We start from the raw sequence: 16513 nt of genomic DNA on the forward strand, positions 1-16513 counted from the left end.
GGCTTGGAGAATTTTGAGCATTACTTTCCTAGCGTGTGAGATGAGTGCAATTGTGCGGTAGTTTGAGCATTTTTGGCATTGCCTTTCTTTGGGATTGTAATGAAAACTGACCTTTTTCCAGTCCTGTGGCCACTGCTGAGTTTTCCAAATTTGCTGACATATTGAGTGCAGCATTTTCACAGCATCATCTTTCAGGATTTGAAATAGCTCAACTGGAATTCCGTCATCTCCACTAGCTTTGTTCATAGTGATGCTTCCGAAGGCCCACTTGACTTCACATTCCAGGATGTCTAGCTCTAGATTAGTGATCACACCATCGTGATTATCTTGGTCATGAAGATCTTTTTTGCACAGTTCTTCTGTGTATTCTTGCCACCCCTTCTTAATATCTTCTGCTTCTGTTAGGTCCCTACCATCTCTGTCCTTTATTGAGCCCATCTTTGCATGAAACATCTCCATAGTATCTCTAATTTTCTTGAAGAAATCTCTAGTCTTTCCCATTCTAGTGTTTTCCTCTATTTCTTTGCATTGATTGCTGAAGAAGGCTTTCTAATCTCTTCTTGCTATTCTTTGGAATTCTGCATTCAGATGCTTGTATCTTTCCTTTTCTCCTTTGCTTTTCACTTCTCTTCTTTTCACAACTATTTGTAAGGCTTCCTCAGGCAGCCATTTTGTTTTTTGCATTTCTTTTCCATGAGGATGATCTTGATCCCTGTCTCCTGTACAATGTCATGAAGCTCCGTGTATAGTTCATCAGGCACTCTATCTATCAGATCTAGTCCCTTAAATCTATTTCTCACTTACACTGTATAATCATAAGGGATTTGATTTAGGTCATACCTGAATGGTCTAGTGGTTTTCCCTATTTTCTTCAATTTAAATTTGAATTTGGCAATAAGGTATTCATGATCTGAGCCACAGTCAGCTCCCGGTCTTATTTTTGCTGATTGTATAGAGCTGGCAACCCACTCCAGTATTCTTGCCTGGAGAATCCCAGGGACGGAGGAGCCTGGTGGGCTTCCATCTATGGAGTCGCACACAGTCAGACACGACTGATGAGACTTAGCATCTCCATCTTTGGCTGCAAAGAATATAATCAATATGATTTCTCTGTTAACCATCTGGTGATGTCCATGTATAGAGTCTTCTCTCATGTTCTTGGAAGAGAGGGTTTGCTATGACCAGTGCATTCTCTTGGCAAAACTCTATTAGCCTTTGGCCTGCTTCATTTCGTATTCCAAGGCCAAATTTGCCTGTTACTCCATGAGTTTCTTAAGTTCCTACTTTTGCATTTCAGTCCCCTATAATGAAAAGGACATCTTTTTTGGGTGTTAGTTCTAAAAGGTCTTGTAGGTCTTCATAGAACCATTCAACTTCAGCTTCTTCAGCGTTACTGGTTGGGGCATAGACTTGGATTACTGTGATATTGAATGGCTTGCCTTTGAAATGAACAGAGATCATTCTGTCATTGTTGAGATTGCATCCAAGTACTGCATTTTGGACTCTTTTGTTGACCATGATGGCTACTCCATTTCTTCAAAGGGTTTCCTGCCTGCAGTAGTAGATATAATGGTCATCTGAGTTAAATTCACCCATTCCAGTCCATTTTAACTTGCTGATTCCTAGAATGTCGACGTTTACCCTTGACATCTCTTGTTTGACCACTTCCAATTTGCCTTGATTCATGGACCTAACATTCCAGGTTCCTATGCAATATTTCTCTTTACAGCATCGGACCTTGCTTCTATCACCAGTCACATCCACAGCTGGGTATTGTTTTTACTTTGGCTCCATCCCTTCATTCTTTCTGGAGTTATTTCTCCACTGATCTCTAGTAACATATTAGGCACCTACCAACCTGGGGGAGTTCCTCTTTCAGGATCCTATCATTTTGCCTTTTCATACTGTTCATGGGGTTCTCAAGGCATGAATACTGAAGTGGTTTGCCATTCCCTTCTCCAGTGGACCACATTCTGTCAGACCTCTCCACCATGACCCGCCCGTCTTGGATGGCCCCAGAGGGCATTGCTTAGTTTTATTGAGTTAGACCAGGCTGTGGTCCGTGTGATTAGATTGACTAGTTTTCTGTGATTATGGTTTCAGTGTGTCTGCCCTCTGATGCCCTCTCGCAACGCTTACCATCTTACTTGAGTTTCTCTTACCTTGGATGTGGGGTATCTCTTCATGGCTCCTCCAGCCTAGCACAGCTACTCTCCTTACCTTGGATGAGCGGTATCTCCTTACTGCCGCCCCTCCTGACTTTGAACGTGGAGTGGCTCCTCTCGGCCCTCCTTCAACCCTGCAGCCACCACTCTTGGTAAAGGAATTAACCTGATACAATTGAGAAAAATCTTCCAAAATGTGCATAAAATGGGCAATGAGTTTTGTATTTCATATTTAAAAACATAAATAAGTTAGATTAAAATTTTTTGGTTTATTTCTTTTTTCTGTTATTTCATTTGAAAAAAAAATGTGACATAAGTTTGCTATGACATATTTCACTATATCCTTAGTAAGAATGTTTTCTTTGAAATAGTCTCGTTTTAGCCAGGTACAGATGATGTGAGTAGTAGTAGTTTTATTAAGGGAACTGGTGATAATTCACCTGGAATTTCCCATAGATTACCTTCAGAAATGTACATAATGACAGAAAAGTTCAAAGCTCCATGTTAGCTCCTAGTTATTTCTGCCTCGTGAAGTCTTTAGCAGGGAGCTTGTTATGGCTATGAGAGGACATGTGTCATTGTTGTTAAATGAGTAGCACATAAATGGCGATGAGGGTGTGTGGGCCACAGGACCTACATTTGACCGATGTGTTTGCAATGTGAGAACTCCCATCTGAAAACTCAGGGCACATGAAAAGAAAGAATGTTTTATTTTGCAATATAACATTGAAATATGTCAAGCACGTGAACTGAGGCTTGCTGGGCTGATACGTGTTCTGAGAATAAAAGAAACATAAATTGCTAAGGCTCAGGAATATGCCCATTCTATGAATAGAGATTGACTTTGCTGCCAAGGGAAGCAAGTTGCTTGGGTTTTAGGTGATGCATTCCCACTCTTTACCAAGAAAAAGGTTTGGAAAGCAAACTACTTGAAATGTTTTCCCAGAGGTTTCCAATGAATATCAAACCCATAAAACATCACATTTATTTTAGACACAGACTCTCTATGCCTCAGGAAACTCTTTCAACTCAAATGTCATTGGAAGCACCTGTCATCCTCCTTCACCTCGTACTGTCAGGCTATCTGTGCCTTTCAGGTAGGTCACCTTTCTTTGGCGTCCAGCTTCCTTACAGAATTGGAAGCCAAAGTTTTCCTCTACATGAGTTGTATTTGGAATCTGAGGTCTCTTTGCTTGCCCTCATTTGCTCCAGCCTGGATGGCATCATCTACTCAATGGAGCAAACTCTAGGAGACAGTGAAGGACAGGGAAGCCTGGTGTGCTGCAGTCTGTGGGGTCATACAGTCAGATATGACCTAGCCACTGAACAAGAACAACAACATTTCAGTTGCATGGTCAAACTGTCACTCTCATTCATCTATTTATTCATCAGAATATTTCTATATTATATAAATATTACATTTAAATATTATAAATTCATATTTTATTAGCTTTTATTTACTGAACCACTATGAGGAACAAATAGTTTTAGGGGTGGAAGAGTCAGGCAGGGAGTCTTGCGCTTGCAACCTTTGAGTTAGCCTGGGGAGAATGGTGCTAGGAGGAAGGCAAAGAGGTTTCTGTAGCAACAGAACAGAATCAAGGTCTGGTACTGCCCTTCTTAAAAATAGGAAGAGATGGGATTCCCCCCTGACATATGTAGAGACCTGCTTCTGACTATCCCTGCAAATTTTGGTCCAACTCCTCTATGAAGAGAGTGATGAGTTATTTTTGTAGAAAAAAAAAAAAAACTGGAAAACAGCTTTCCTAAATTTTTTTTCCCAGTTTGTTTCCTATCAGGCTTAGGAATGAGATCCTAGGATTCAGTATGCAATGCTGAGCCTGGCCAATATGGTTTATTATTCTAGAAACATTTCCTAGAGCCTCTCAAGGTTAATCAAGTACACCAGAGGCTTCTATGGGGGTTGCAGAACCTAATTACTATTCCTTGTGGTTTCCATACCAGCTTCATCAATGCTGCTTTTAAAACTCCTTCTGAGAGAGTGAAAAATTCCATAGCCAGGTGCTTATGGAGAGAGTTGTCCTGCCTCTTATCAGATTCTAAAGGACAAAATGAGGAGAGGAAGGAGTGCCTTTGGTTTCAATGACTGATCAGAACTGAGTTTTCTTTTACTCTTGTGTTAAAAATTCATACATGTTGATGTATGGCAAAACCAATACAATATTGTAAAGTAATTAACCTCCAATTAAAATAAATAAATTTATTTTAAAAAAAAGAAAAAAAAAGAATATAATGGGTGATTGGGTGATAGGAGACCTGTACGAAATAAGAATTTTTGAGGGAGTGTGTGATAGGGAGAGAATTATTACCACCTATTTCACATTGAGAACAGGGAGACAAGTTCATCTTGATTCAGATTATATTTCTTCCAGGAAGAGTAAGTAAGGAATCATCTTTAAGTTTATATTTGTAGATAAATGAATCCTGCAGCTAATCTCATAATGTCACCTTTTGCTCTCTGAGAGGTTTAGCAAATGCAGGCCAATGAGGTTCTACCAATTAAATCATTTCAAAGAAACAAGAGACCAGCCTAGTGAAAAAGAGAGTTGAAGATTTCATTCACAGAAATTGGTTACTTAATAGGATGGGACTGCTTTGACCTGAATAAAATGGTGTTTACTTTTGGGGGGAACAATGACTAAAACTGGGGCACACATCTAAAAACCAATTCATAACCTTGGTGACCCAAATGAAACTTGGACAGGGACATGGACAACTAATGTCACCTCGTTATGGTTGTTTAAACACAAAATAGAATCACATAAGAATGAGAATATATAGCAGCTGTGGGGTTAGGTTCTCAAGGTGATGAATTAAACTTTCTATGGTTAAGCTATAGCAGACATTATCAGTTGATTATCCAAAAGTCATTCCACATCCCTTTATCCTCTGCAGGCTTCCCATTTAATAGTCTGTAAAGATAGGTCTCTTTCACTGCAGAGGTGACCATATACGATAGATCTGGATGCTGATGTGTCAGGGGTAATCTAATGTGTGTGTGTGTTGGGGGGGGATGTTTGGAAAGATAATTTCTAGATGAATTGGTCAGGAACAGGAGAGCTGGATCTCTTCCCATAGCCAATGTTTCCCAGACTTGAACTTGTACATGATGATACCCAGAGCTTAGCTGGACATTTATTACTGGGAAAGAGGAGGTGATAACATGTGTGTGGATGAAAAACCTTATACCCTGAGAATAATTTATAATGAAAAGAAAGCCGGTGACCTTTACTAAACCCACTGAGTGGTTTTCTGCTTCCAGGCTTCATTTTAACTGAACAATAAATGCCCCCTGACTTAAATAGCTTCTATTTGGATATTAATACTTAGTGTCAAAAGCATTTCTCACTGATAAATAAGGTATGCAAGTGCCCAAGGCATTGGTTGAAAGATAAAATACCTGTGAATATAGTTATTTCAAGTTTGGGAAGTGAGTTATTTTAGTTTCCCATATCTTCTCAAAGACCTTTCACATAAATATGTATTTGGTTACATATACAAGTATGTGTTTGGTTGCTCCCTCTCAGAAGCAGACAAGGTTAGTGTTGATTACAGACTCATAAATGAGGAAACTGGACGACAGGGGAAAAGTGCATGCATGTTTAGTCGTTCAGTCCTGTCTGACTCTGCAGTTCTATGGACTGTAGCCTCCTGGGCTCGTTTACCCATGGAATTTTTCAGGCAAGAATACTGGAGTGGGTTGCCGTTTCCTTCTCCCGGGAATCTTCCTGACCCAAGGATCAAACCAGCATCTCCCACATTGGCAGGCGGATTCTTTACCACTGAGCCACCTGGAAAGCTCCAAGGAGGTAAAGAGACTATCTAAAGCAACAAAACGTGATTACAGCAGAGCTAAAGCCTGAACTAAGATCTTTGATTGTTTGCCTATGATCCCCTGCTGGGTCATGTTGCAAGTTAAAAAAATAAATAAATAAAATTATTTCGCATCAAAGAAACTAGATGACAAATGAGAATGATTTTGTTTCTCTTTTGTTTCAAACTAAATACTAGCAACATACTAAAGAAAGAATGTTTCATCTAGGCTTTCTCCATTTTCTTCATAGAAGGGAATTTATGCAGCTATCCCAGAGAACTGCCTTCCTACAACAACAATCTAGATTGTAGCTGCAGCAAATGTGTACTTGGGTTAAAAATATAAAACCTAACAGTTTATAAAAGGAGCCAGACAAGGTTGTAGCAGAACCACTATAGCTTTGGTTTTCTTCTTTCTTTCAATTCTGATCCTGCCACAGAGCCACACTCCCTTTTGGGTATTCATGGTTTACAAAGAGAAAGGATATCCAGTTTTATAGTTTCTCTGCTGAAATGCAGCAAAATGAATAGTCTGTACCTCAATCCAATAATGTAAATCCTTAGATGGGCTAATCAGCCTTTATAGAAATCTGTTCATCCCTATACACAAGAATCAACTATAGTGTTTCTTCAAATGCCCTTTAAAAATAACTACAATTCAATCACTTTTCTTTTATCCAGGTAATCCAATTTTGTTTGGGGATTGTCCTTTTATAATGGAGAAAAAAAAAAGAGTATTAAACGCTTTTGAAATGAATGTAACAGCTCTGTGAAAACAACACACAACTCTAAATGCTCCATATCTCACAAATGCATTAATACACTGAGGGCAGCGCCTAAGGTAGCAAAGGTCCTGAAATGAATAGGACCTATGATTCACACTTGGCAATTCAATTCATTATTAACAAATTTATGATTTCAGATACTTTCTGAAAAAGTATTTTTATATCTTACTTGGTTTTCCTAGAGATAGAGACCTTTTGGAAGTGGGTTGGAGGAGATAATTCAATCAAAATATTTGATAGAAATTATTTTTGTAACATAATATGCCAAATCCAATATCTGCTATATGATGATTTAGTACATACTGGAAATTAACAGGGAAAATTACTTATGCTTTCTGTACAAAACATATTTCTCTTTTTAATAAGTAGATACTGATATACTTACTGAAGAGGAAAACAATTATTTTTTTCCCTAATAGACAACAAGATCATTCTCTGGTTTTAGGACATGGTAAAGGTTAATCTTTACCAAGCCTATGCCCCAAACAGTAACGCTGAAGAAGCTGAAGTTGAACGGTTCTATGAAGACCTACAAGACCTTTTAGAACTAACACCCAGAAAAGATGTCCTTTTCATTATAGGGGACTGGAATGCAAAAGTAGGAAGCCAAGAAACACCTGGAGTAACAGGCAAATTTGGCCTTGGAATGCGGAATGAAGCAGGGCAAAGGCTAATAGAGTTTTGCCAAGAGAATGCACTGGTCATAGCAAACACCCTCTTCTAACAATACAAGAGAAGACTCTACACATGGACATCACCAGATGGTCCACACTGAAATCAGATTGAATATATTATTTGCAGCCACAGAGGGAGAAGCTCTATACAGTCAGCAAAAACAAGACCAGGAATTGACTGTGGCTCAGATCATGAACTCCTTATTGCCAAATTCAGACTTAAATTGAAGAAAGTAGGGAAAACCACTAGACCATTCAGGTATGACCTAAATCAAATCCCTTATGATTATACAGTGGAAGTGAGAAATAGATTTAAGGGACTAGATCTGACAGATAGAGCGTCTGATGAATTATGGACAGAGGTTCATGACATTGTACAGGAGACAAGGATCAAGATCATGCCCAACAAAAAGAAATGCAAAAAAGCAAAATGGCTGTCTGGGGAGGACTTACATATAGCTGTGAAAAGAAGAGAAGTGAAAAGCAAAGGAGAAAAGGAAAGACATAAGCATTTGAATGCAGAGTTCCAAAGAATAGCAAAAAGAGATAAGAAAGCCTTCTTCAGCAATCAGTGCAAAGAAACAGAGGAAAAGAACAGAATGGGAAAGAGTAGAGATCTCTTCAAGAAAATTAGAGATACCAAGGGAACATTTCATGCAAAGATGGGCTCGATAAAGGACAGAAATGGCATGGACATAACAGAAGCAGAAGCTAAGAAGAGGTGGCAAGAATACACAGAAAAACTGTACAAAAAAGATCTTCATGACCAAGATAATAATGATGGTGTGATCACTCACCTAGAGCCAGACATCCTGGAATGTGAAGTCAAGTGGGTCTTAGAAAGCATCACTACGAACAAAGCTAGTGGAGGAGATGAAATTCCTGAAACCATATTTCAAATCCTGAAAGATGATGCTGTGAAAGTGCTGCACTCAATATGCCAGCAAATTTGGAAAACTCAGCAGTGACCACAGGACTGGAAAAGGTCAGTTTTCATTCCAATAGCAAAGAAAGGCAATGCCAATGAATGCTCAAACTACCACACAATTGCACTCATCTCACATGCTAGTAAAGTAATGCTCAAAATTCTCCAGGCCAGGCTTCAGCAGTATGTGAACTGTGAACTTCCAGATGTTCAAGCTGATTTTAGAAATGGCAAAGAAACCAGAGACCAAATTGTCAACATCTGCTGGATCATAGAAAAAGCAAGAGAGTTCCAGAAAAACATCTATTTCTGTTTTATTGACTTTGCCAAAGCCTCTGACTGTATGGATCACAATAAACTGTGGAAAATTCTGAAAGAGATGGGAATACCAGACTACCTGACCTGCCTCTTGAGAAATCCATATGCAGGTCAGGAAGCAAGAGTTAGAACTGGACATGGAACAACAGACTGGTTCCAAATAGGAAAAGGAGTACATCAAGCCTGTATATTGTCACCCTGCTTATTTAACTTCTATGCAGAGTACATCATGAGAAACACTGGGCTGGAGGAAGCACAAGCTGGAATCAAGATTGCTGGAAGAAATATCAATAACATCAGACATGCCAATGACACCACCCTTATGGCAGAAAATGAAGAAGTAAAGAGCCTCTTGATGAAAGTGAAAGTGGAGAGTGAAAAAGTTGGCTTAAAACTCAACATTCAGAAAACTAAGATCATGGCATCCAGTCCCATCACTTCATGGCAAATAGATGTGGAAATAGTGGAAACAGTGTCAGACTGTGTTTTTGTGGGCTCCAAAATTACTGCAGTTGGTGATTGAAGCCATGAAATTAAAAGACACTTACTCCTTGGAAGGAAAGTTATAGCCAACCTAGACAGCATATTCAACAGCAGAGACATTATTTTGCCAACAAAGGTCTGTCTAGTCAAGGTTATGGTTTTTCCAGTGGTCATGTATGGATGTGAGAGTTGGACTGTGAAGAAAGCTGAGTGCCAAAGAATTGATGCTTTTGAACTGTGGTGTTGGAGAAGACTCTTGAGAATCCCTTGGACTGCAAGGAGATCCAACCAGTCCATTCTAAAGGAGATCAGTCCTGGGTGTTCTTTGGAAGGACTGATGCTGAAGCTGAAACTCCAATATTTGGCCAGCTCTTGCGAAGAGTTGACTCATTGGAAAAGACCCTGATGCTGGGAGGGTTTGGGGGCTGGAGGAGAAGGGGATGACAGAGGGTGAGATGGCTTGATGGTATCACCGACTTTTGATAGACATGAGTTTGAGTGAACTCCGGGAGATAGTGATGGACAGGGAGGCCTGTCGTGCTGCAGTTCATGGAGTCGCAAAGAGTCGGACATGACTGAATGACTGAACTGACTCGAACTGAAAGGTTAATCAGTGGAGTTCACACACAGTAGTCTGAATCATGACCAGATGCAATCAGTATCTTAGTTCCCATACCAGGGATCAAACCCCGGTCCCCTGCAGGGGAAGGAAGGAGTCCTAAACATTTGACTGCCAGGAAAGACCCTAGCAACAGCTTCCATTATTCTTCCATTAATTCTCAAACTAATGACGGAAAGAAGAAAAGATGTTGGAAGACAGGAATGTGCAAGACAGACAGCTGGAATGAACTAAACTGATGAATTAAGAGAGAAAAGGGAAAAACTTAGGAACATAGAGAAAACCCCAAAAATGAAGATAAAAGCAAAACACAAACAAAAATTACATTTTTGCATTGTGTGCTAACTACCCAAATTATGATTATTGCTGCTGACAATTCCTCATTGCACTTTTTGTTCTATATGCTTGTCATATAAATATATCTTTTAGTTTTTGCTTTCTCTTTAAATCATTCATTGCTTGATTGGCTGACTCATGCATTCCTTTTTAATTCATCCAGATATTTATTAAATATGTATTGGATTATTTTAATGTAACATGGATTAAGTTTTGGAAATACAGATAGGCTTGGTTCCTTTCCAAATGTCTGATATGGGTGACACAGAAATTGACATAAAAAATTAGAAATACTTTTAAAGGCAATTTGATGTACATACATGCAAAATGCAAAGGGAGAATTTTGTAACTGTTATCTTTTTTTAATTGAGGTATAGTTGATTTACAATATTATGTTAGTTTCAGGTGTACAGCAAAGTTTTTCAGTTATATATATATTTTTTCAGATTATTTTTCATTACACATTATTACAAGATACTGAATATTGTTTCCCTGTTTCTCATCTATTTTATGTATAGTGGTTTGTATCTGTTAATACCATACTGCTAACTTATCCCTCCTCCCTCCCTCCCTTTTGGCAGCCATAAGTTTTCTGTCTATGAATCTTTTTCTGTTTTCTAAATAGATTCATTTGTATTATTTTTAAAATTTTACACATAAGTGACACATGATATTTATCTTTGTCTGACTTACTTCACTTAGTATGATAATCTCTAGGTCCATTTGTGTTGCTGCTTATATCTCTATTTTACTCTTTTTTTATGGCTGAGTAATTTTCCATTGTATATATGAACCACATCTTCTTTATACATGTATCTGTTGATGGACATTTAGATTGTTTCCATGTCTAGCTAAATAGTGCTGCTAGGACCATTGGGGTGCGTGTATCTTTTAGAATGAGAGTTTTTGTCTTTTCTGGATATATCTCTAGGGTGGAATTGCTGGATCATATGAGAACTCTATTTTCAGTTTTTTAAGGAACCTCTATAATAGCTACTCCAGTTTACATTCCCACCATCAGTGCAGAAGGGTTAAAGAGAGAACTTTAAAGTTCAGAATCTGATGTTTCTCAACACCTCCACTGCTGCCTGTTTGGTCAGATCCACATTATTCAATGCTTGGATAATTGCAGGAGGCTGTCACCTAACATCGCTGTATCTCCCTTTTGCCAGAAAGATCCCACATGCCATGGAACACCTAAGCCCATGAGCCACAACTACTAAGCCTGTGCTCTAGAGCCTGGGACCAGCAATTACCGAAGCCTGAATGACCTAGAGCTGCACTCTGCATCAGAAGCCACCAAAATGGGGAACTCATACACTGCCACTTCAGAGTAGCCCCTGCTCACCACAGCTAGAGAAAAATTTATACAGCAATGAAGACTTAGCACAGCCAAAAGTCAATCAATAAAATTATTTTAAAAAAATCATAGTGAAGAGAACATGAAAAAATATTATATATATGTGTGTGTGTGTATGTCTGAACCATTTTGCTGTATAGCAGAAATTAACAAAACACTGTAAATCATTTATACTTCAATAAAATTATTTTTAAAAAAAGAAATACGAGGAGTGTGTCTTACAGAAAATAAAGAAAGGGTATCTGCTAAACCTTCTCATTTTTTTACAAATATTTTCTCTAAAAAAGTCCCACTTTCTCAGTGAAGCTTACACTGGGAACTCAATATGGCAAACTGCCCCTTTTCCACATTTATTTCCTATTTCCTCTATAATGCTCGATTTTTCTCTTATTTTCCCATAACAATGTTCACCACCTAATATGCAACATGACCTGTTTATGTCATGAGAAAAAGATGAGAAGAAGATTGAGAAAGCCAACTCCAAACTAATGACCCATGTATTTAGATTGGTAATATCATAGTTATTTGACAGTCATTCACTAGGAAAGAAACTCTAAGGGAGAGAAAAGTTGTGTCAACAAAAATGAGGCTGGAAATAAGTATGTGGAGGTGTGAAAATTTGCCTCTTATCTTAGGTCGGGGTGAGAAAACTATGGCTCATGGGCCAAATTCAGGCAGTATAGGCCATATTCTTTAATATATTCTCTCTCTCTATGTGTGTGTATATATATATATATAATTAGAATATAACTATGTCCATTGTTTATGTATTATTTATGGCTACAAATGGTCCTCAAAGACATTAATTTCTGAAGCTTTTAAGAAAAAGTTTGTTACCCTTGTCCTAGTAATTAAAGAATAAATGAAAGCTTTAAGCTGGAAAGTGCATGTTCCACATTATGATAGGGAAAAATCATTTTCTTTTCAACTTGGCTTTCCTAGTTAACCTTTCCCTCAAGATATCTCATAAATTTTATTATTTTTTAGCTTTTTCATGTATGTGTGCTGATGTGTAGATTTTTGTTTTGTCATACCAACTATAAAGGAAAGTTTCATCTTATACAGTATATTTTATTTTTGTTTTATCTTCAATCCTAGTTCCTTGATCTTTGTGGATCTTCCTAATAAAATATAGCATGTGTGCTAAGTCTCTTCAGTCATGTCTGACTCTTTGTGATGCTATGGACTATAGCCTGCCACGTTCCTCTGTCCATGGAATTCTCCAGGCAAGAATATTGGCGTGGGTTGCTGTGTCTTCCTCCAGGAAATCTTCCTGACCCAGGGATCAAGTGCATATCTCTTACATCTCCTGCGTTGGCAGGCTGTTCTTTACCCCTAGAGGCACCTGGGAAGCCCAACAGCACTTGCTACTGAAGACTAAATGGGTGATGATAGCATGGAATATTAAAATTCATCCAGCCTCAGAGTCTGATGTGAGATGTTTCTGATGAAAACATGAAACAACAGATGGTTTCCAACGCACTTTAGTTATTTGTGTCATTATTTGGATTTGGTTGACTTTCCAATCGTTTTATCTTCTTTTTGAGAAACTGGATAAAAACAGTATATTTGGAGAAAAAATTAATTGCTAAGGTGGGCCAAACACAGTTAATCATGCAAAATGTCTGGTAGAAAGTGAGCTGGAATCATCACACTAATTTAATTTATAAAACTCAAACTGGCGAGAGACTGTGCAACACTAATGATAGCCAGTTGCCTAATTAGCTCTGCAACAGTGTTTCAAATTTATTAAAGTAAAATGAGCCAAAGTGGTGAATGAGAGATAAATTCCTGTTAAAAATCTGTTTGAATGTATCGGTAGGTGGGTTTAACAATAGAGGTAGCCTAGTTCTCATATACATAGGTGTATATGAGAACATTCAAATGACATCTGGAAATTTCAGTTATATTAAACGACGTAAAATTTGTCTTTATCTAAAGCAACAGGCACAAATCCAAGAATAATCTGAGTATGTTTCTCAATAAACATTAATTTATTGTTAAAAAGACTCTCCTTTTTTTTAAAGAGGGTTTATTTCATTATTCACTGTTTATTGTTTACCCAAACTGTTACTATAGGTTTGTTTGTGTATTGCTTTGAGAAATTAAAAAAAAAAAAAGGAGTCTCTTTCAACTAAATTATTCCTAAGATTTTTATGATCATTTGTCAGATATCCTGTCTCTGTAACATTCAGGTGTGGTTCAGAGGATAATCCAAACTATGAATGACATGATAATGTGGCTGATTTTTAAAATTTACAACCTAGACAGTTAGTTCCCTTAATACCAACAAGGATCTGCATTAAAAAAGTATATGGAGCGGGAGTCACTTCTTCTGCTTTCAGAAGTTTCCAAGCATAATTAAGTTGCTAAAGTGCTCTAAGTGCTCTAAAAATCTGAAATTATCTAGAAGAAAAAGGGAAATGAGACTGAATGAAGAAACCAACAGTATGGATAGATTAGAATATTCCAGACTTGCAACACTTGAAATAGGTAACACAATAATATGGAATATCAGGGAATTTTCTTTGGGTATTGCTCATAACTCCCAGCACAAAACCACATTAGCCAGGCATATGGACATTAGCAGCACAGATGATATGTTTGGAAAAAGTCTAAGGTCCTCTTCAACACAGAGTGGCTATAAATTTCAGGCATACATGTAGAGGGCAGCTGGAACAAACGACAGCTAAACATCATGTAGATATTCAGTTGTCCTTTGTGAATGAATCCAAAAATCACTGCAGATGGTGACTGCAGCCATGAAATTAAAAGACACTTACTCCTTGGAAGGAAAGTTATGACCAACCTAGATAGCATATTCAAAAGCAGAGACATTACTTTGCCAACAAAGGTCCGTCTAGTCAAGACTATGGTTTTTCCAGCAGTCATGTATGGATGTGAGAGTTGTTGGACAGAGAAGAAAGCTGATCGCCAAAGAATTGATGCTTTCGAACTGTGGTGTTGGAGAAGACTCTTGAGAGTCCCATGGACTGCAAGGAGATCCAACCAGTCCATTCTAAAGGAGATCAGTCCTGTGTTCTTTGGAAGGAATGATGCTAAAGCTGAAACTCCAGTACTTCATGTGAAGAGTTGACTCATTGGAAAAGACTCTGATGCTGGGAGGGACTGGGGGCAGGAGGAGAAGGGGACAACAGAGGATGAGATGGCTGGATGGCATCACTGACTCGATGGACATGAGTTTGAGTGAACTCTGTGAGTTGGTGATGGACAGGGAGGCCTGGCATGCTTCAATTCATGGGGTCACAAAGAGTTGGACACGACTGAGTGACTGAACTGAACTGAACTGTGAATGAACAGAGAAACATAGTTTTCTGTTTTAAAAAATTGGAGTAGAATCACTTTACAATGTTGTGTTAGCTTCTGACCTGAATCAGCTCTGCTGCTGCTGCTATGCTCAGTCCTGTCTGACCCTTTGTAACCCCGTAGACTGTAGCTTGCCAGGCTCCTCCATTCATGGAATTTCCCAGGTAAGAATACTGGAGTAGGTTGCCATTTCCTACTCCAGGGGATCTAATCAGCTATACGTTTACATATATCCCCTCCCTCTTGAGCCTCACTCCCACTTGCACCCCCATTCCACCCCTCTAGGTAATCAGAGAGCTTCCAGCTGAGCTCTCTGTGTCAATACAGCATTTCCCCACTAGCTGTTTTATGTATGGTTAGTGTACATATGGGGCTTCCCTGATAGCTCAGTTGGTAAAGAATCTGCCTGCAACGTGGGAGACCCCAGTTCGATTCCTGGGTTGTGAAGATCCCCTGGAGAAGGGAAAGGCTACCCACTCCAGCGTTCGTGGGCTTCCCTTGTGGCTCATTGATGAAGAATCCACCTGCAATGCGGGAGACCTGGGTTCGATCCCTGGGTTGGGAAGATCCTCTGGAGAAGGGAAAGGCTACCCACTCTAGTATTCTAGCCTGGAGAATTCCATGGACAGTCCAGGGGGTTATGAAGAGTCAGACATAACTGAGCGACTTTCACTTTCACTTTCTTTCAGTGTACATGTGGGCTTCCCTCATAGCTCAGTCAGTAAAGAATCTGCCTGCAATGCAGGAAACCCAGGTTCAAATCCTGGGTTGGGAAGATCCCCTGGAGAAGGAATGGCAATCCACTCCAGTATTCTTGCCTGGAGAATCCCATGGAGAGAGGAGCCTGGCTGGCTACATCCATGGGGTCGCAAGAATAGGGCACAATTTAGTGACTAAACCACCACCACCAGTGTATATATGTCAGTGCTACTCGCTCAATTTGTCCCACCATCCTCTTCCCCTCCTATGTGTCCACATGTCTTGTTCTCTATGTCTGCCTTGCAGGTCCTGTTCTCTATTTGCCCCACAAATAGGTTCATCTGTACCCTTTTTCTAGATTTCATATTTAAGTTGCTAATTCAGGATGATTAAGTGAGGTAGCTTACATGTTTTCAAACTGACACTAGGATAGATGGTGATTGCACCCATGAAATTAAAAGATGCTTACTCCTTGGAAAGAAAGTTATGACCAGCCTAGATAGCATATTCAAAAGCAGAGACATTACTTTGCCAACAAAGTTCCATCTAGTCAAGGCTATGGTTTTTCCAGTAGTCAAGTGTGGATGTGAGATTTGGACTGTGAAGAAAGCTGAGTACCAAAGAATTGATGCTTTTGAACTGTGGTGTTGGAGAAGACTCTTGGGAGTCGCTTGGACTGCAAAGAGATCCAACCAGTCCATTCTAAAGGAGATCAGCCCTGGGTGTTCTTTGGAAGGAATGATGCTAAAGCTGAAACTCCAGTACTTTGGCAAGCTCATGGGAAGAGTTGACTCATTGGAAAAGACTCTGATGCTGGGAGGGATTGGGGGCAAGAGGAAAAGGGTACAACAGAGGATGAGATGGCTGGATGGCATCACTGACTTGATGGACGTGACCCTGAGTGAACTCTGGGAGTTGGTGATGGACAGGGAGGCCTGGCGTGCTGTGATTCATGGGGTCACAAAGAGTCGGACACGACTGAGTGACT

This window comes from Oryx dammah, unplaced genomic scaffold (assembly GCF_014754425.2).
Source record: "Oryx dammah isolate SB20612 unplaced genomic scaffold, SCBI_Odam_1.1 HiC_scaffold_29, whole genome shotgun sequence".
NCBI lineage: Eukaryota > Metazoa > Chordata > Mammalia > Artiodactyla > Bovidae > Oryx > Oryx dammah.